Below are 22,334 nucleotides of genomic sequence, written 5' to 3' on the forward strand. Positions count from 1 at the left end.
AGCGGCTACACTGTACTCCGAACCACCCCAGGAAACAAGTACCCGCTCCCCAGAGTAGGTCCCTAGGGGTCCGGACCCCTCTCCTGCAGCAAGAGGATCCGGACCTGTACGGTAGTCCAGCAGCTCAATGCAGATCTTAGTTGCAGCAACAAGAGTAGAGGTCCCGCGGGGGTTAGAAAAAAGCGAAAATTACGAGAATCGAAATGCGTAATTTAACTTTGACACAAAGACAGAATTAGGAAAAAATCTTTCCTTTGCAATCTCGATGTACATGGCTTGCGCGATGGATGTCAGAGGCCGGGTTTATGAGGTCGGACCTCTACCGCTCTGAGCCGCGCGTTAGCCGCTAGTGCGATGGATGCCAGAGGTCGGGTTTACGAGGGTGGCCCTCAACCGCTCCGGGCCGCACGCTAACTCTATCTTATTACAAAGGAAAGGTTATTTCCCTGCTCTGCCTAGGTGTAAAACTTACGCAGATGCTCTATGTTCCACGGGTTGGGCAGCGGTACTCCGTCTTCTGTGGCGAGGCGAACACATCCGGGCCGGCATACCTCTGTAACCTTGAAAGGCCCCTCCCAGCTGGGGGAGAGTTTGTGGAGCCCCGCTCGGTTCAGGATCCGTCTGAGGACGAGGTCGCCAGCCCGGAGCTCCCTACTGTGCACGAACCGTTGACGGTAGCGCCGGAGCGCCTGGTTGTAGCGTGCATTTCGGATCGCTGCTCGCCACCTTCGCTCGTCAACGAAGTCCACGTCGTCGCACCGCAGCTGCTCCTGCATGGATTCGTCAAAGGCCTGGACCCGTGGTGAGCCCAGGTGAATTTCTGGGGGAAGGCATGCTTCAGCCCCGTAGACCAGGAAGAACGGAGTCTCCCCGGTGGCTCGGCTGGGTGTGGTCCGGTTGCCCCATAGTACACATGGAAGCTCGTCAACCCATTTGGCACCATGCTTTTTCAAGCAGTTGTAGGTGCGGGTCTTGAGTCCCCTGAGGATCTCTGCATTCGCTCTCTCAACCTGTCCATTGCTGCGGGGATGTGCCACGGACGCAAAGCATAGCTGGATGCCAATGTCCTCACAGTACTCTTGGAAAAGTCTGCTTTTGAATTGGGTCCCGTTGTCCGCGATGATGCGGTTTGGGACGCCAAATCTGCACACAATGGACCTGAGGAATGCGACTGCTGATTTCTTAGTAATATTCACCACAGGAGTAACCTCCGGCCACTTAGTGAACTTGTCGATGGCAACATAGAGGAACCGGTACCCGCCGACAGCCCGGGGGAAAGGCCCCAGGATATCCACACCCCACACAGCAAATGGCCATGAGGGCGGGATCATCTGTAGAGCTTGAGCTGGGGTGTGTATTTGCTTTGCATGGAACTGGCATGCTTTGCAGGACCTTACCAGCTCAGCCGCATCCTGGAGTGCTGTTGGCCAGTAGAAGCCGTGCCGAAAGGCCTTGCCAACAAGCGTGCGAGAGGAGGAATGACTTCCGCACTCGCCTCCATGGATCTCCGCAAGCAGTTCGCGGCCCTCTCCCTGGGAAATGCATCGCATGAGGACTCCGTTGGCGCCACGGCGGTAGAGATCCCCTTCTACCACCGCGTAGCGTTTAGCCAATCGGACTATGCGCTCAGCGGACACATCGTCATCAGGGAGGATGTTATCTTTCAGGTAGTCCCGGATCTCGGAGATCCATGCATCGGGAGCTCCCAAAGCAGATAGGGGTGGTTCTGTGAGGACAACAGGCTCCTCAACAGAACACACAGCCCTAGTTGGGCACCATAGGTGGAATACTGCCGGGACCGCTAGCTTCGAGGTGCCAGCTTGATCCCCGTCACCCGGTTCGGCAGGCTGGGCGGTAGGTTTCAGCAGCCGTCTTTCAAAGACACCCTCAGGCACAGAAGCCCAGGTAGATGCTCTCGCAGAGAGATCATCTGCTGCTGAGTTGTGCTCGCGGGGAACGTGTTGTAGTTCCAAAGCGTCGAAGTCCTTCTCGAGCTTCCTCACGTGTATGAGGTATGCCGCGAGCTGGGGATTATTGCAGTTGCAATCCCCTCGGACCTGCTTAATGATTAGCTGGGAGTCCCCCTTCACCAGAAGCTGCCGGACCCCCAATGAGAGGGCTTGGGTCAGGCCGAAGATCAGAGCCTCGTATTCCGCCATGTTGTTGGTGGCCTTGAACTCAAGGTGCACCATGTACTTCAGCTGATCTTTGTTTGGGTCGATGAGGACCACACCAGCTCCGGCCCACTTCTCGCGGGCGGACCCATCAAAGAAGAGTGTCCAGTGAGGCTCGGTGAAGACTGGTGTCCTGATTTCCGGCTCCGGGGGTCCAACATTTATGGCCGGACCTCCAGGGTTGCTTGGGGAAGGAGTCCACTCCGCTATGAAATCAGCCAGGATCTGGCTTTTGACCGCATGGCGAGGCTGGAATTCCAGTTGGAACTCTGCCAGCTCTGCTGCCCACTTGGCGATATTGCCTGTGGCGTTGGAATTGTGTAGAATCGCTCTTAATGGGTAAGAGGTCACTACAACAACTCGGTGTGCTTGAAAGTAGTGGCGCAGTTTCCTGGACGCAATAAGTATTGCATAGATAAGCTTATGCGTCTCAAGATACCTGGCCTTTGCCTCGTGGAGGACTTCACTGACGTAGTAGACTGGCTTTTGGACGGTCCGGACCCTAGTTCCTGGGTCCGGTTCGCCCTTGTCCACCGCATCTGTCCCTTGGGCCCCCAGTGGTTCTGGGCTCCCAATGGGATGAGGCTCCTCCGGGCCTGCCTGTGCGGGGCCCGGACCTTCAAGCTGGGGTGAGGCTGACGGGCCCCCGTGTCCGGGGTCCGGCTCACCATCCTTGGCCAAGAGGACCTTAGTGCTCCCCTGGCGGGTTTGCTCCATCCTTTCGGCGACCAGCACCATGCTGACCGCCTCCGCAGATGCAGCAAGATACAGAAACAACGGCTCACCGGGTTCTGGTGCCACCAATACTGGCAGCGAGGTGAGGTGCTGCTTCAGCTCCTGGAAGGCCTGTTCAGCCTCTTCGGTCCATGAAAATGGACCGGACCTCCTCAACAGCTTGAAGAAGGGAAGGGCCCTCTCAGCCAGCCTCGATATGAAGCGGCTAAGAGCAGCGAGAGATCCAGTAAGCTTCTGGACGTCCTTGATGCGGCCAGGAGGCCTCATTGCTTCGATCGCCTTGATCTTGGCTGGGTTTGCCTCGATGCCTCGATGCGAGACCAGGAAACCCAGCAGCTTCCCTGCTGAGACGCCGAAGATGCACTTCTCTGGGTTCAGCTTCGTGCGGGTAGCGCGAAGACAGTCGAAGACGAGGGACAGGTCCTCCACTAGTGTTGATCCTACCCTAGTCTTGACCACAATGTCATCGACATAAACCTCAACAATATCTCTAATTAGATTACAGAAGGTTTTGTTCATAGCTCGCACAAACGTGGGTAAGGCATTCCTTAGACCATACGGCATGACAATGTAGCAATAAAGCCCATCTACTGTTACAAAGGCAGTATGCTTCCTATCCTCTCTAGACATCTGAATCTGGTGGAAACCAGAGTATGCATCTAGGAAAGACAAAAGATCACACCCGGAGGTGGAGTCCACGATCTGATCGATACGCGGAAGAGGGTAGGGGTCTCTTGGACATGCCTTGTTGAGGCTGGTGTAGTCGATGCACATCCGGAGCTTCCCGTTGGCTTTTGGGACGACGACCGGATTGGCCAACCACTCGGGATGGTGGACCTCCTCGATGAAGCCAGCGTGTAGGAGCTTGTAGACTTCTTCGCGGATGAAGTTCTGCCGCTCCACAGACTGCTTCCGAGGTTTTTGGCGCACCGGCATGGCGTCGGGGTAGATCCTCAGATTGTGCTCGATCACTTCCCTGGGGATCCCGGGCATCTGCGACGGTTCCCAGGCGAACACGTCGACATTTGCCCGGAGGAAAGCGATGAGCGCGTCTTCCTATTTCTCCTCCAGGTTCCCCGCGATGCGGGTGGTCCTGGTGGTGTCTGCCCCAATCTGTACCGACTTCACGGGAACTTGGTCCGGATCAGATGGTTGGACCTTGGAAGCCTTTGCAGGCGCCCTGGGTTGCGAGGTGGACGGATCCTCCTCGGAGCGTGCAGCCTCTGCCGCCAGAGTGTGCAGTCTCTCAACTGCAGCAACGGCAGCGGTGCGGTCGCCCTGCACGGTGAGGACTCCGGCAGGGGAAGGCATCTTCAAGACCAAATACCCATAGTGGGCAATGGCCATGAAGCGGTAGAGTGCCGGTCGGCCAATGATAGCGTTGAACGGGAGGTTCACCTCCGCAACATCAAACATGACGCTTTCTGTGCGGAAGTTTTCCTCGGTCCCGAACGTGACCGGCAATGTGATGCTCCCCAGGGGGAACACCGGATGTGGGCCCACTCCGGAGAATGGGCGAGAGGGAGTCAGCTTGGACTCTGGGATCTGCAGCTGCTTAAATGCTGCATAACTGATGACGTTGAGGCCAGCCCCACCGTCAATCAGCATGTGGTAGAGCCTCACGTTGGATATGACAGGAGCAGTGACTAAAGGTAGCACACCAGCTCCAGCCATATTCTCCGGGCAGTCGGACGGCCCGAAAGAGATGGTGGTGTTCATCCACCTCTGGTGCGGCGCCGCCCTGGGGACCCCCGGCTTCACCGAATGGACCTCCCGGCGAAGGGTCTTCACGTCCCGCCGGGAGACAAGCTCCCAGCTCCCGCCATACATCACGTACAGCTTCTTGCGGCGGTCGCCGTTGTCGGAATCGGAGTCGTCGTTGTGATAGACGCCCTTCAGCTCTCGAGCGGGGGATTGGTACCCCAGCTCCTTCTCCCCGGCTGCGGCTCTGCTGTCAGAGGCCTTCTCCTTGCCGGCCCGCTGGCGAGGAGGGGGTGAGTCATCCTTAGAGGACTGCTCCCGCCGCCCACTGACCCGTTTCGCGAGCTTTTGGATCTCGCGGCAGTCAGCAGCGCTGTGGCGAGCGGTGGGATGCACTGGGCATGAACCTCCGCTTCCACCTTGCGGGCGAGGGCGTTTGCCGTGTGTATTCTGGCCCCCAGCCGCTGCCGCCGCAGCCGGCGCCGCTGGTGGCGCTGCTGCTGCAACGACTGGTCCGCCAGAATGCGGCTCCCCACGACCCCGGTTCTTCTTCTTCTTCTTGCCACCGCCCTGAGCGGTAGCGCTGGAGCCACCAGCCTTGGTGTCTCCGTCTTTGGGAGCTGAGTGCCATGCACGGCCCTCGGCGGCCCTGGCACACTTGTCTGCCAGGGAGAAAAGCGTAGTGACGCTTTCCACCTCGTGCGTCGCCAGCTTCTCGAGCATCTTCTCATCACACACCCCCTGACGGAAAGCAGTAATAATAGATGCATCTGAGATACGAGGAATGGTACCCCGTACCTTAGTGAAGCGCGAGATGAAAGCCCGAAGCGTTTCCCCGGGTTTTTGCCTCACGGCGTGAAGGTGTGCCTCCACACCATGCTGCTGGTAGGCGCTGGCGAAGTTCGCTGTGAACCTTGCACAGAGCTCTTCCCAGGACTGGATCGTCCCAGGTGTGAGGTTCATGAGCCAGGTCCGGGCTGGCCCAGACAAGGCTACATGAAAGTAGCTTGCCATGACGGCGCCGTTGCCACCAGCTGCTGTGATGGCGGTAACGTACACCTGCAGGAATTCCGACGGGTTAGTAGTACCGTCGTACTTTTCCGGCAAGTGGGGGCGGAACTTGGGTGGCCACGCCACGGCGCGGAGGTGCTCCGCAAGCGCAGCACAGCCCACCCCGGCCACCGGTGCCCCTGGCTGAATCCGGGCGTTCACCGGAGGCCTGGGTGCCGCCGCGTCCAGATCGACATTGAGGTTGCGTCCCTCAATGTTGAGACGGCGCTCTCGCGCCCTCTCGACAGCGATGCGGGCATCCTCCCCCGCGCGCCGGCGGTTGAGCTCCGCCCGCAAGTCTTCTGTTCGTGCACCCCTCACGGTGGGGGAGCGCACAGACGCCGACGCACCGCCCTGACGCTGGTGGTAAGGTACCACCGCGTTGCCAGGCGGAGGTCGTTGCCCAGTCTTTGCAGAACTGGGGGAGGCCTGAGCCAGGTGGAGGAGACGGTCGACGTCGTCTCGCCACTGCCTCAGGGCGTCTGGCGAGGCTGCCTCAGCCGGAGGGTTGCGAAGCAACTCCCTAGCCGCGGCTAGAGCTCCGCCGCTCGCAGTCTGTGAGGGGGCCCTTGATGGGCGCCCTGACTCTTGCCGGCGGGCGGCTCGCGCCACCGCCAACGGTGGCTGCTCCACAGGCACGGTTGCCCCTGGAGCAGGAACGCGAGGGGCGTGTGGCGTGGAGGACGCCACCCCCTCCGTCATCTCCACGTCGTCCACACGAACCATGGGGACGAAGAGGATGATGAAATGCGACCAGCTAGCGCCCCCTACCTGGCGCGCCAAATGTCGTGGTGTTGCAAACCACGGCCGGGTGGCGGAAGGCACCCGCCCTAGCCCAGAGGGTGTGTACTCAGGGGGTAGCTAGTCTTAGATCGATCTCCCTCCAGAACACAAGAAACACCGCAGGATTTAGAGTGGTTCGGGCCGCCGGAGCGTAATACCCTACATCCACTGTGTGTTGTATTGCTTTCCCACAAGCGTGAGGAGGTGCGAGAGCTTGAGTCTGTATGGGTCTGTCCTGTGCACAGCGAGCGCCTCCCTTTTATATCTCAAGGGGGCGCGTACACAGTCGTTGGATCCCCGACAGGTGGGTCCAACGATGTAGTATAACCTAACGCACTGTTCATGCATTATGGCGTCACAGGCAAAGGAGATCTTTCTCTTGGATTCCCTCGCCTGCTCCCGGAGCCCTTCGTCCATCATGTCCTAGCGTCGTCTTGTCAGGTCGGGCCCGTCGCAGCTAGTGTCACCGCCCGTCACATTGCTTAAGCGGGCGGTGTAGCTTGCGGCGTAGGCGGCATGATGGAAAAGTGCCGTGCTGTCGTATCCGTTTAATGCTACAGGCGGGCTCTGCGCGGGCGCGGCTCAGGCGGCTGCACTGTGCTCCTTGGTAACACGCGGCGCGCAGCGGGGCCTGACAAAAGGCTGTCCTGTGTACCACGGCGGCAGAGCACGCCTTGTCTATCGCATTAAATGCGGTAGGTGGGCGAGTCTTCCTCCGGAAGGCTCGCGCACGATCCCACGCCTCCGGGACACGTGGCGGCTTCGGACCCCTACACGGTGAGGGGAGTCCGGACGGGCGTAGGAGGTCCCGGACCCCTCTGGGGGTCCGAGGCTTCGGCGGTCAGCTTGGAGCTTCCCTTCCATGGAGACACGTGGCGCCACCGGACCCATCCTCAGGCGGGGAACGGTCCGGGGCCGTTGGCCTGGTGAGGGAAAAGCCTGGCCTGTGGGGCCTGGCTACTCCGTCTCTCCCGCGCAGCTACGGATAACTACGCGGGTCCTGCTTTGCTGCAGTAAGAGTGGGTATCCCTGTTGCAGGGTACCGACAAATGTTCTCGACTAGAACATTCTGTCTTTGAGATATGTTCAAGATGGAGAAACACAGGAGAGTTCTAATCTGGAAAGAGAGAGTCCTGGTGATCAATCTGGAGAGACACGAAAGGGTCCTACTCTCAGAAACTTTAGTCCTCTCCTGTCTCCTTCGATGAAGAGATGGTCTAATTTTTCTGAAGTTAAGCTGAAGCACTGTGTCAAGCATTTAACTCATTCCAATGCCAATTTCAAGGCAGTCATCCGCCCGATTCCTGGTTATGAAACCACTATAGAGAATGTCTTGGATGTTGTGCATCTGATTCCTTACAACAGGACTCTCGATCCGTCTAGCGACAAGACTAGATATTGGGCAGCTGCTGATATGGACAGGGATGCTGACACAGTTGGAGGGAGGGCTCACGTTTTAAGCCAAGAATTTGCCCGGAGGTGGCCGAACTGTCTGGTTCGTACTGAAAGTTCATTCATGCCCATAACTGTCCAATAACAGTAAACTCATCTTTGTGGTCTTTCGGAAAAAAAACAGTAAACTCTTTGTTGATGCAGGTTGCTCCATGGCATTCTAACAGTATGATTGATGTTGATGAGTTCGTCGGATATTTTGAGAAGCCAATCACCAAAGAAAAGGACAAGAAGAAGAAGCAAAATAAGTAAATGTGATCCCTCGGTTCCTGAAATCTGTCACACTTTTGTTTTTTCATCTCCCTCTCAGACTACCTCTAGCTCTAGAATTTGTCTTTGCAAGAGAGGATGGAACTTAAGAAATAGAATTCAGGCGCCGTCCTAGGAGGCTTAGCTTTTGCTTGGATGTGTCTTTATTTTCAGTACTCTCTCTCGTCTTTTGAACTGTTGTCGTGCTTCAGGTTTTTGCACCTGATTGGTGCAGTAGACAGCCTATGGGCTAGTGTTTGTTCCGTAACTTTGGCTGTAGTTCATCCATGAGTGGATGGGCGAGGCCGGATTGTTTTCTTTCCTTAATCTAAAAACGCTCTAGAATTTGTTCTCTGGTTCTGTAATATTCAGTTTCTGTACTGTCACTTGTCCTTCAAGGTTGATACTGTTATCTGGCTTTTGATACTTTTACCTGTCCTTCGAGTCTCTGCACACTCATCATACGAAGGGTCTCTTGAGCCCCTTGAAATCCACCGACTCGATGCACTCGCTGCTCGCCGCCGCCTCTGGATCCGTTGAGGAGCCTGAGCAGCTCGCTGGCCCTCTCCTTGGTCACACCCATGCAGCCGATCTGCAGCAGGAGCAGCAGCTTCTGGAACGCGCCCACCTGCAGGCTGCAGCGCCTCGGCCTTGCACGGCCCCTCGCCGGACAAGTTCTTGCACAGCCGCCACAGCGCCGACACGGCGAACTCGGTCGCCATGTCCGACACGTGCTGCATCTTCTTCACCAGCACCGGCATGGCCAGTGCGTGCGCGTACGCCTTGCCGCGTCCTTCCTCCGTGAGGAGAAGACTGTCCAGCACCGCGAGCGCCTTCTCCGTCGTACCCTTGTCGGAGTCGACCAGCAGCTCGACGAGGAGCTGCACCATGCCGAGGTCGACCAGGCGGGACGCTGCACGGCCGGTGCTCTGGACGAGGTAGTAGGCGGTGACCAGGGCGGCCTTGGTCGCCTGCGGCGACACGGGCCTCTCCAGGAGCTTGACGAGCGCGTCGTGGATCCCGCTGGTCTCGGACATGGCGTCGAGGCACTGGGCGTCGGAGGACGAGGCGACCTCGCGGAGCACGACGGCGGCGCCGACCCGCGCGGTGGTCTCGCCGTGGGACAGGATCGAGACGACGGCGTCCAGCGACGCCGGGGAGGCAATTTGGCTCCTTGACTCCTCGTTGAGCGGGAAGAACACGACTACAAGGCGGCCAGGATCTCCTCCAGCGCGCCGGCCGCGGTCAACGCCGCCGTTGCCGGCCGGTCAACGAGCTGAACGAACGCCGAAGAGAGCGCCCGGGCGGCTCCGCCTGCGACAAGGCACCGGCGGTTGCGGTCGCTCTCCTTCCCCTGCGCCCTGGCTCTGGCCGCCAGCTGCCGGCACGCCGAGCCGGACACCGCCGCGAGGAGCCCGGCGGCGTCGGCGGCGGAGACGGGGACGCGGGGCGTGGGCACGCGCTCCACGCCGAGGGCGCGGTTGGCGACGCACCACTCCTGGATCATCCTCCGCGTGGCTTGGTTCGGGATGAGGTCCTCCGGCCGGAGCGGGCGGCCGGTGACGGGGCACGTGGCGTGGCCCCGCTCCAGCCACCCCTCCACGCTGTCGTGGTCGCACGTGATCCCCGTCGGCGCCGCCACGGGGTCCCGCATCATCTCCAGCGAGATCGGGCACAGGAAGTGGCCCGGCACCGCCACCGGCGCCGGCTGCCTCGTCGTCGTCCGCCTCGTGGCGAGCGGGATCTCGGCCACCGCTACCCGCGCCGCGCGCGGGCGGTGGCAGGAGCGGGACACCGGCGGGACCATCCTCGCTCCCGGTGGAACTGAAGAGGTGCCCGGCTTGCTGTGCGGCTGCCGGCTGACGGACGGGGGTGTTGCGGTGGTCGGCGAGGTGAAAACACGGGTAAAAAAAAATTAACAAAAAAATGAACTAACCTATAGGGTCAAAGTTTAAACTCAGCAATAAATGTAGATTGTTAAAAAGAGCCAGATCATGTTGGGCCCTCCACAAGGAGATATTAGGGCAATATCACGCAAAGTACAATAAGAGTATTGCATTCTCCAAAAAGCTTATCAACTCGAACACAAGAGGCAAAGAGATTGAACAAGTGAAACAGAACCATTAGTTCACCTGCTGGGATACACGTCCCATTATGTTATCGGGTTGAGAGTAAACTCCTTTCATCTCATTGAAGACAACACCTAAAGTGACAAATTGAATGACTATATCCAAATACTTTTTGAAGGTCAAGTAACCTCACATATAAATGTGCTTTCTCTATTGGGTTAGAATTAAGGAATGACCAAACCTTTGTATGTTATCTCTTCATCAGGGTTGTCAAGCTAATAGTGCCAACCTTCTTGTTGAAATGTTTGGAAGTCCTCCACACATTTAGGGAAAAAGACAGCATCAAGGTATACATCTACCAGGTTGTAGAAATCCTGGAAAGCAATCAAATGTGCGATGACGATGTTAAAAAAAGAGTTAACTAGGACAAATGGCTGAAGCATATTTGTGGCCATTAGGTATTACCTTAGTGTTTGTTGATGCAACTGGGTAACATGTCTGATCAGGATATGTGAATGCACTCAGGAATGTGTGTAAGCTTTCCTTTTAGGAGCTCAACAAATGGTTCTTTCAACGGGTATTTTCTTGATCCACAGAGAACACTATGTTCAAGGATGTGGGGTATGCCAGTCGAGTTTTCTCTGGTAATAAAAAGATACTTCTTTAAAACACAACAGTAAGCTTACATGCAGTGATTTTTTTTACTTTTATCTATGTGCAGGACTGTCTAGCTCATTTTTGGACAAATCACGTGCAAAATGAAGACAGCATACTAATGTACCATCAACAAAAGAAAGAAAACAAGGACTAGATTCACTTACGGAGGGGTCCGGAAAACAATGTCAAACACTTTATTCTCATCGTCATTTGACACAGACATCACTTCAGCATATAAGCCGCACACCACAATGTCAAACCACCTTGTAGTATTGCAAATCTCTTTGGTTCTTGGCTCAAGAGTTTCCCCTTTAAGTTGAGAAATCAAGTGTTAATTGGTACTGCAGCCTTGTGTTGGGCATTGTGGTTGTGTCGTAATGACGTGGTATTTCAAAAATCAAAAACTAATTCTTGTATGCAGGTGATCTTCAGAGGGACACACTGGATACGGTGTTGGGCGCTCCTTTCTAAAGAGGAAGAGAAACTCCGACTGCTAAGAGGCTGCAAGAGTTTGGAGATAACAGCTATGGATGTTTTGAGCAAAGCTGGGTGGAATATCTTCAAGAGAATTGATAACTAGAATCTATTTAGATCTTATTGTTGTCTCTTTGGGGTGATCTAAATCTCTTGTATCGTGTCACTTTATGTGGTGTGCGGCTTATATGCTGCAGGGTAGAATCTCGTTGGTTGTATGCGATCAAAGCCTTGATTGCAGAGACCGGTTTATTATCCTTCATCTAAAAAAATCACTTCAGCACCCGTCTTCTTGTGCTTGTAAAGAACAGCAGTTGATTTGCACTCATCTATAATCTGTTCAGAGACCTTTTCAAATCCGAGCTTTGCAGCATACTCATGCACATCATCTGTATCTGCTTATGTCAGAAGAATGAGGTCACACTCTTGATAAAAAAAAATATAGCCTTGATTTTTCAAATTACAGAAGTATGTAGTTTCAAAGATGGCTCCCTTTACAAGTAGTGTATTATTAGATTCAGCTGCTTCATGTCAAAATTGTGAGCAAAACAACATAGCAAATGTGCTGTTTGTATGATAAAAAAATAATCTTGAGACCTTAATGGTACGCAAAAGGAAATCCCGGCATACACTAGCCATCAAAATGCAAGTTTCACATCCATATTCCAAATCAACTACGTGCTTCCTAGCCATTCAATACATTGCTTTCTTTTCCTTCGGCAATTGCAAGTAAAACAGCACACCTCACTACCACTTCCACGGGAACTTCCACTACAGATAAGGTCGAACAGAAGCGGTTCTGTTCTCACCATAGGGCACAGGAGAGGGCGAGGTAGAGACGGCGGGCGCGGACAGCCTTCGCGCGAGCCGTGGCGTGGCGGCTGGCCAGTACCACCCGGAGCAGTGCAGCGGCGCGGCCGCGGCAAGGAATCGTGCGCCGCCGCCGGGCTGCGAAGAGTAGCCGCGCGCCGGGAATGAGGACGGCAACGGCCGGCGCGCCAAGGACGAGGAAGCGGCTGCGGGGACGACGGCGGGCCTGCCCCCGCGGCAGCGGTGTAGGAGGTGGCGGCCTGAGGTGCGGAGCAGCGCCACCCGCTCCATGCCGCAGATGTCCAGCTTGCCGGTGTTGCCTCTAGGAAGGAAGTCTAGATCAGAGTTGGAGGGGAGAGGGCTTGGGTTGGGGGCGGCGACGTGGCGGCGTATCTTGTCGTGATTTGGCTTTCGGTTCCTTTGGTTTTTTCGGTCGCGAGGTTTTGCTTGGGCCTAAAGAAGGTGAATGCTTTTTTTAATCAAAATTAGCTGAGATGTACGTGCCACGTGCACGTATTTAATTTTTCTTCGATCAAACAACGATGTCATTTATTTCCCTTTCAAAAATAATATATATTTTTCTTTTCCTTCCATAAATAATTATGCCAATTCTTATCCTTCCAAAACAAATAATGACGTGAATTATGGGTGAATGCATGTGCAAAAGAAAAATAAAGTGTGTGTCAAAGGAAAGTAATATACATGGGCAAGAGGTGGTATATGAAATTGTTGGTATAAAAAGTATGAATTTTGGTCGAAAATATTGACAAAACCAATCTCCCCTTCTCTTTCGTCAAACCTTTTAGCCTGACAAGTGGGGCCTCCGTGAGAGATGCGGTGGGTCTAATCTTGATGAAAATTTTTTTTAATTGTTTCATCTTTTTAAAGATATATACTAGTAAAGTGCACGTGTGGCACGCACGTGTTTTGAAAAATAATTGACTTAGGATCGATCATACTTGTCATCCCTATATTAAAAACACTTAATGTAGCTAGTAAAAGCATATAACCATTCAAGCCATTCATTGTGCCAATCAGATAACTAACAAAACAAATAAGATACAGTAACCCAAGACTACTGAGCTTTCATTTCAGGTGTATACACAATGAGCTTTCAGGACACGTGTACATATGCAATGCAAAAATTGGCATACTTCAATTGCTTAGGATTTCTACGTTTTAGTGTAATAGAAATAGTTTTTCCAAGTGCTAATGATTTATATACACACTCTTGTTGGCCCTCCAAATGTGAACACCTAAAAGAACACTCACATTATGTGTTGCTCACAATGATTCAAGACTTCAAAGGTTAGAAACTCTCAATGATAATGCAATAATGATACAAAAATATTATTAATACCAATATATCTATGATGTTTTAGAGATCAAAAGGTAGGCAAAATTTAGTAATTGATCATGTCAACATTATTTCTTTATCAAAGTATTAGAAACCTAGATTCATAACTCTTCCATTATTCATTTATAAAATTAGTATTTGTTACCAGACAACCAGGAGGTCTCTAGTATATCCATCCACATCAACATGATGGACATTGTTCCCTATAAACAAAACGAAGCAATGGAGAACAATTAAGTTTAATTAGCATATCCCTGATTAGAAAATGAATTAACGGAAACATTTATATATCCTTGAAATCATCTGTGCAGTGTTACCTTCACATGAGAATAAATTTTTCTAGTAAAGTGCACGTGTGGCACGCACATTATTTTAGAAACCCTATTAAAAATACCTTTTATATTTATAATAGAACATATGTAGTGGTACCAATTTTCCAAAACATTAGTGCTGAGACAATTCTTTCTCTTCTCCTGAAATCAATTTTCAGGTAGAAAAGGATGAAAGCTTAATTGCTCAAAACAACCGAAGGTTAATATTCAAAATTGACCTGCATCAATACTAAACATCTTGTCGAGCACAGGAAGGAATTGTAGCAACACAGGAAGGAACTGTACCAAACAGGTGACACGCAGAGTGAAAACTAAATGTGGATTCAGCCAAAACATCAAACACATATGGTTGGAGGAACTGCCGAGGGGGCAGAGATGCAGAAGGAACGACGCTTACACCGATGCCATGGAAACTTTACTCAAAAGATAAATATGCAGACTCATCTCATTATGCCACCACCAGATGAATCCACGAGTGGCGAGTGCGGAGAGGACACGGACGTTGGCGTCCCGTGCCCCTTGTCGTCGCCACCGATGCCTGCACCGTCGTCGAGGATAGGGAAGCGTCACATGGCCATGAATGGCGAGCGTGGTGAGAATGCGCCGCCGCCGACGAGGAGGGATGGCCCAACATTTGCATAATGGCGCCACATGCATGGACGGGACACGGGACAGCAAAGGTGGCATCGGCCAGAAGCTCTTCCATGCAGCAGAGCAGCACGGCTCGGGTGCCGCGCCCGAGACCCCAGAGCCAATGCATGCGCCTCCATGGTCCATGCAGCCGTCGGCCGCGCCCACCTTGTGAGCGACCACCACCGCCAGTGCCGACGACGGGCGTGCAGCTTCGAGGCCATGTGCTCCTCCCCGTCGACGCTGCAACAGGCGACCGCGACGCTCGCATGCTACGATGCCGCGGTGATGACGCCACTTCCACTTCCACCACTGCCGCCGCCGCAGCAGCAGCAAGCGTCTTGGGCTCTTGGCTCGCGGAGTTCTCCCACGCTCCGCCGCAATAGGCCTCCGCCGCCGCCACCACCATCAAAAGCTGGGCCGATGGCATAGCCATCGACGACATGTTCCTGACCGAGCTCCAGTCCTTGGGCCTTGGGGTCGTCAACTTCCTGCCCGGGCGACATCTTCAGCGGCGGGTTCGCACCGCTGCTCCAGGACAAGGCGTTGTCCCAGGCTCCCAGCAGGAGCTTGCGGCATGCTACTTCCCCCAGTGCGCAGGCGGCTGAGATGTGGGCGGCCGCGGATGACGTCAAGCCGCCGGCGGCGGCCGGCCTGTGCCACAGCTTGACCTGAGATGGTGCATTAACGATCCGCCATCCACTTGCGGAAGCATCCGAGCGAGAGGGAGGGCGCTTGATAGGCCACGGCGGGTAAGGGTGCCGATCGGTGAGAAAAGAAATGAATTTTGGGCACAAACATCTTCTAACATGCGATTTTTATGGGTCTATCTTTCCTTCCAGCTCCCTTAATCCTGACATATGGGTCCATGCTCCCTTAATCCTGACATATGGGTCCATTCGTGAGGGGTGCGGTGGATCCAATTTGGATGAGAAAAGTTTTCAATTATTTTCGATTTTTATAGTGTGTGTGTGTATATATATACACACACACTAATGGAGATGCACGTGCCTATGGCACATACATTGAACTACTTCTAAAAAATCTCATTAATAAATAGCAAAGTTTTGTTGCCGACCGGCAAGAAAGAAAACATTGAGTTGACCTTCTCGAATTTGTAGCTTGAAGCAACGGTACTCTCTAGTGTTGACGCGATGTCGGGATCCTCCACTAGCTATCATTAAGAGACACACTTGTAGCTTAAATTAACCTCGACAGCTCAAATGAGCTCTGCCATACAGGTACTTATAGGTTGTTTTGGCAACTATCTTGGAACTTACAAAGAAGAAATCCAACAGTATAAGGAAAGTTGACATGAGTAAACTACACTTAGGGAACTGAAAATACAGCAAAGTTTTTGTTCCATGTTTTTTCATGTGTTATGTATGTTTAGTGGAATGACATCAATCTATGCTGGTTATTACCAGCAAAGCAATTGTTTACTAAACTGTACACAGAAATCAACAAGCTAAGCCACCATTTTAATCAGCATCGTTGATAATCGTACATCAAACAAAAACACTTAATATTGGCATCGCTGAGTAGAGATTAGCATAGATTATAACCCCAAACTATTTTATATTATATGTGAAAGGTGACACAGGAGAGTCAATTCATCATGTGTTTAAACGGCAACCTGACACAATTTAGTATATGGAAAGGAAATACAAAAAGATAACAGGAAGGAAAAGAAAACACCCCAAGCTTCTGTAATTCGATCAAGTTGATGACATGGCCGACTATTTGATAGTGAAATTATAGCTTGAATTGCTGGTGAATATTTTCTTTTTTTGGCAGAATAAAAGATGATCTCTTATAATCGAGGGAGATTAACTTCATAAGCGATCACATTTAAACTGCAAGCAATCATGGTTAAAGAAAAATTTTACCCAAGGTCAAATAGATGGACCTTGTATAATCCTGCACAAATAAAAAAATATTAGATGTGTGAGCAACTCCAAGAGACTCTCTATATTTTTCTTATTGTTAGAAATAGAGATTTAGATAGAAAAATACCTTCCAATAGCTTCTCTAAGTGGCTATCCAAATGTAGCCATCCTCTATCCCACATTTATCGCTAGCCAAAGATAGATAATGAAAATAGCTTTCTATAGTGTACACAAGTTATAGAAAAGTTGTTGGAGAGTGGAAATATATAGAAAGCGATTTTTATGCAGAAGGCTCTTTAAATGATAATTTAGAGAGTGAAATTTAGAAAAACTCTTGAAGATGCTCACCAACTAACACCTTGGTTATTGATCACCACAGCTCAATATGCTCTTCAGAATAGGAATTTATGTTGAAACTATGTCAGCACCATAAATCTGAGATCAAGATGAGAGTACATTTGCTGAAAACCACATGGATGTGTTTTACTCATGTATCACAGGAACGAAGTAGATTAGAAGCCTTTATTAAATGCAGAGCTTTTCTATTACATATAATGGACGGATATTCAATCATTCTCAACCGCAGAAGAGGAACCACCCATTAATTTGAATGATTGGTTCCAAACATTAAACAATATCATAATCATCTTCTATGCTTTATGTACAGAAAATTAAAAAAAATGATGCTGATTAAAATTTTATCGTACATAACAAAACCAATCAGTTCATGAACTGTAATATTTTTCTACATAGCATAGCTGAATGCTTGAGTTAAAAATGCGAGGACTCAACCAAACACCTAAGTACACTTGCTTTTCTACAATACGTGCACAAATCAGCCAATTAGTGTCAAGTTCCTACCTAAATTCTTTTATTAGGCATTCAACAACAGATCGTATGCAATGGGAATAGGACAGTGGCAGGAGATTTGGCATGGAGCTGATCAGAAGCTCTTACCCAACAAAGTCACGTCTCACAGCTGGAGATGAAGGCGTGGTGCGGTTGCTTTCATTGCTGGAGGGGGGTAGTCGCTCTGTTGTCATCAGCGTCTCCTTCTCGATGCGAATGGTCCGCTAGTACTGAACTGAGGAGGCGAATGGGAGACACTGTTAGTAGAGATGAGGAGGCCATGGACACATGCCATCGAGGACCATTACAATATCAACCCCACCACCACCGATTTCTCTAACCTATAGAGTGCAGACAAATGCATATGGACGACGGAGCTGCCGAGGTTGAAGAGGGCCTTTACGGTGGCACGCGGTGTGCGGCCTGCTGCCACAGGCCTCGGTCTCGCCTCCACGGGGGGATGACCCGCAGCTACCACGCCGCCTCCTTCACCGGCCGGGGATGTGGGCCGCCACCATCGCGACCACGTTCTCCAGGGATGTGGGCTGTCGCCAGTCGCCACTACCACCGATGGCGTCATCTACATAGAGGAGGTCGACGGCGCAGCTTGTCGTTGACGACGAAGCAGCAGGCTGTCGCCGGCCTCCGCTCATTACCTTACCTGCCAAAACGCTAGGCACCCAGGGAACAAATCATTTTTGCTTTCCCAAAAAACGAACCCGTGATTGCAATGTATGGGAAAGTAAAGCGCGGAGGATCATTTGCTTCCAAAATAAACATGCGTGTGATGCATTTTAGAATGGAAAGTAAAGAGGGTATGGCGTGTGGGTACGTTTTGGTTTGGGTGAAAAAAACAAGCTTTTTGGGTGGAAACATTTTGCATCTATCCAAAAATAGGACTCCACCCTCTTTCGTCAAACATTTAGACCTGTCAAGTGGGACCTCTGTGAGGAGTAAGGTGGGCCTAATTTTGGTAACAAATATTTTCAATTGTTTCAACTTTTATAGTATAATAAATAATAATAATATAGAAGATAGAAGATATAGAATAGAAAAAAAAAGAGAGTAAATGCTGACGAAGAGAAAAAAAGATCTTTGATTTTTGGTGGACCCTTTGGGAATTTATAGTGGATTTTTGGATGGCTGGGATTGTTGATGGAATTTCGTGTGGTTGATGGTGAGTTGGTGTGAATTGTGGTACACGCAAAGCGTGTTGCAAATTTTGGCGTATCTATAGTTCTATACTATAAATCTATACTATAACAGATTTGCTAGACGGTTGAAATCTTGTATTTGTGTCAATCGACGTTCTCAGACGTTGGATCGGCTCTGGATGAAGGAGATTACTCGTGTGTAAATACCACAACCGGACCTGCTGCGACAGATTATTTTCGAGCCCAGTGTCTTCCGTTAGGCCGTTATCGGGTCATCACCATGTGAAGTGGGTGTGCGACCCGTTTTGGCTCTGTTCGTTCAGTGGGGAGCGGTAGTAGTCTGGTTCATTTTTCCCCCTTTTATCTTCGTTCTTGTCGCCGAGCGTGGGCAGCTGAAGTGGTGGCGGCGGCGGCGAATTGATTACCTCATCATCGGATCGGCGACCATCAACAAGGAAACAATGACCTCGTCGTCGATTTGGCCGCTGAGGTATGCACACGAGTTGACCAACGAGATGTAGTTCTAGGGTTTTGATCTGTGCGTGAGGGTTAGGTGGACATGTATTAGTTTTGGGGTTGATTTGTTCCGGTTTCATGGCGGATTTCGAATCGATTTGTAGGGTATCCCATTTGATTCGTGTTTTGTTGTTGTCCGCTCGAGTGTATTCACATGTCTGTGGTGGAGAAGCTACGATGCATTTTTTGCCCTGTTTGGCAATCGTGGTGGATTAGGAGCGGACTCCCGCACAGTCAATGAGCCAAATCGTGGAGCAATCCTGTTTGATCTATGTTGATTCACGATAGTGCTTTGGATTTTGTGATTTAAGCAGAGCCTACTGTGGGTATTTGTTGGTGTGCTGGCATTCAATCGTATTTGAATCCAAAGACAGGGAAAAATATGTTCTTCACAGCATCACGAGCACACAAAAAATGTAGAATTAATAATCCTTTGTGTGAGATAATTGCAATCTCATCAAAAAAGTTTTCATCCAATTTTTTTCATACATCCTGATGCAGTTTATTAAATGGGAGTGTTCCCTCGCTATCCTCAACAAACCAGATAGGTCTTTTTTATGTGTGTTTCAGTTCTAATCACCTGATAACAAACTAGCGGTATTCTGATTTTGGACTGTTGGCAGCTAGCGCTTCTGTAGTTTTGCATGACGACGGGAAGCTGCAACTCATGTTTGTTTTCCAGTGGTTGTTGTTTCATTAAGGAAAAGTTGAGATACCTCATCAGCTCATCCTCTGGCCCTTGATTAGTAAAAAATTATATGTACTATATTCAAAATTTAAAGAACCATATAACTGTAATTACACAATCACACAGTGTAATTTTTTGCTACAATGCTACTCATATCTCAAATATAATATGACACTATGGTACTGCTGTCATCACTGGCATGGAGTAAAAGATAGAGAGCATCACACATGTAAATGTATTTTACAACACAATGGAGTGTAATAGTTTTATGCAACAATAATGCATAAAAACCAAAAGCATACCATCAGATTTGTTGTCTTTATGTAAATATACTCTCCATGTTGCATTTGTGTCTGGCAGTAGTGCTTTGATTTTGTGTGTTTAGTTAGCTTGCTTTTGTTGATCTAAACCTCACCTTATTTAAGTACAATAGGTAGTATCAAATCGATATTTTTTGTCGATATTTAAATTTTTTTTAATTTTCTGTCCCCAAACTGTTATAGATTGGTGCATGTTGTCCTACCTTTTTCGTGTACATCGCAAGTTTCTTCAAACTCTTTTTACCAAGAAAACCTTCACCAAGTTTGCAGGTAAAAACTAATGTTCTACCCCTTTGTCATTGCGTAGTTAATTTTGTAATTCTGAACATTTTCTTTTCTTAATATATATTTTCTTCTTCCTAGTAGATCCATCTATTTTCATTGGTTGTGGCAACGTTCTCTATCTGTATATTTTATCAAAGATTAAATTGAATCAAATATTTACTTTTCATATACATGTTGCTTTCTTCTTATTAGTCAACATATGTTATAATTTGTTATCATATCTGCTAATTTTTTAATAGTAAATAATATATGTGTATGTGTTTAAATATTTCTTTGTATTTGAAGTTTTATTAGCATAGATATGTGTAGCTTCTAAAAAAGTTTTAGTATGATTGTATTGTTGCTGCTTCCAATATTATAATTTACAAAGCATTTATAGAAAAATTTTACATGTTACTTTGTTGTCAACACAAAAAATTACATGTAACTTTTTTATTCTTATTGTAACTTAATACTATTAAAGTTTTTAGAAGTAAATAGTATATGTGTCTATGTATAAAACTTTCTTTCTATCTGAAGATTTACTGGCAAAAATATGTGTAACTTCTAAAAATTTTTAGTATAACTCTACTACTGCTTCCAATATTAAAATCAGATAAACTATAAAAAATTATATGCAATTTGTTGCCAACTCAAAAATTTACAAATAACTTTTTTTCTTTGTGTAACTTAATATTTCTTTCTCTGATTATCTACCAAGAAATTTGAATAATTCTCAGTATTATGTATATTCTCTATTGTTTGAGTTTATGTATTTATGATGTTTCTATTTTTTCTGTAGATACAGTTGATATGATGCTGGTAGGATGATTTGCTCTTTGCAATTTGGTGGTTTTTGTTTAATATTGGCTCATGTCTTTCCCTTAAATTTGATGTACAACATCGTACTATTATCGTAGGAACCTGGGACACATTTGAACACGAGCTACAGGTGTGTGTGCTGCGTAATACAAGTCTACTTGTGACGTTCAAATTCTACATCCATACTTCATTCTACTTATCATGTGTGTTCCTGTTCTCTGTTTTGAAAGCTCTATTCTTCCAAAATGTTTGCATATAATTTCATTATTTTTTACTCCCTCTATTTTTAAATATATGACGTTTAGGACAAGCAAATTAGTTCATTTTTGAACTAAATAGGTTGTCCTAAGCGACATATATTTAAAAACGGAGGTAGTATGATTTTTGTTTGCATCCTGGTTGTCAAAATAAAAGCACATGTAAAACTGCTAGTTACTGGGCTCAATGTCAGGTATTGGGCCAGTACTATTCCATCTTAATAGGCCTCCAAACTGGCAGAAAAACGGACCCAAATTGCTAATGGGTCCACAAACTACAAGTGTGCCCAATATGAATGGGCCTCGACGTTAACGGGCACACTATAGTAAATATGGCCTGATAACACATATGTATATGTCAGAATGTACTAAAAAAAATATGTATAGGTCAGTAGGGGAGATAATTTCTCAAAAAAAAAGTAGCGGAGATAAATTCCCTAAAAAATAGCGGAGATAAATCAACCACTCACATCATCGATTGATAGATATCCAAATCTCAGTCGATTGACGTGTAGACATATCCATACTCACTCTGTTCGCTGCGTCGTGGCTTGTGGTTGGCACTGATTTATTGTGAGAGAAAAATACTGTTGGCTGCTGGCTGGTGCTGGTTTTGTGTGAGAAAAAAACACTGTTGGCTGGATGCAGTGAACAAAATGACTATAAAAAATGAAAGAATTGAGATTGGTTTCTTTTTGAAGGCCCACATGGAAGGGTCAGGTCCTTGACAGGATTTGGTGGAAGGCAAAAATAATATCAACGAAATTGTTTCTGCCATAATCACCTGTTTTTTTCACCACGGCGCTTCATACCCGCCCGCCTGTACCCGGGGCTGGGATTGGTTCCGCGACGCCGCCACCCCCGCTGTAATCCGTCGCGACTAATCCGCCTCCCATCCCTCCGTGAAATCAGCCAATCAATCCATTCAATTTGTAGGTGAGCAATCCACCGCTCCCATTCTCCTCCGGATCGGCGACGCCATCCCGCGCCTACACCTCCCCATCTGCGCTGCGAGGACGAGGGGAGGAGGGGTGGGATGATGGGGCGGAGCAGGGACGCCGGTGAGGGGCGGAGGGCGGGGCCGCGCTCGTGCGGCCGATGA

The 22,334-nt window shown here is 49.4% G+C and overlaps 1 long non-coding RNA gene and 1 pseudogene across 1 annotated transcript; one reads left to right on the plus strand and one right to left on the minus strand.

The window, feature by feature from the left end:
- Window positions 1-7,773: 7,773 nt before the first annotated feature.
- On the plus strand, window positions 7,774-8,542 carry LOC120643522. The gene is made up of 2 exons (XR_005663032.1): window positions 7,774-7,938; window positions 8,040-8,542. It is a non-coding gene; the product is annotated as an uncharacterized LOC120643522 (long non-coding RNA).
- LOC120643512 lies at window positions 8,141-12,545 on the minus strand (annotated as a pseudogene).
- Window positions 12,546-22,334: the final 9,789 nt, after the last annotated feature.

Source organism: Panicum virgatum, chromosome 1K (assembly GCF_016808335.1).
Source record: "Panicum virgatum strain AP13 chromosome 1K, P.virgatum_v5, whole genome shotgun sequence".
NCBI lineage: Eukaryota > Viridiplantae > Streptophyta > Magnoliopsida > Poales > Poaceae > Panicum > Panicum virgatum.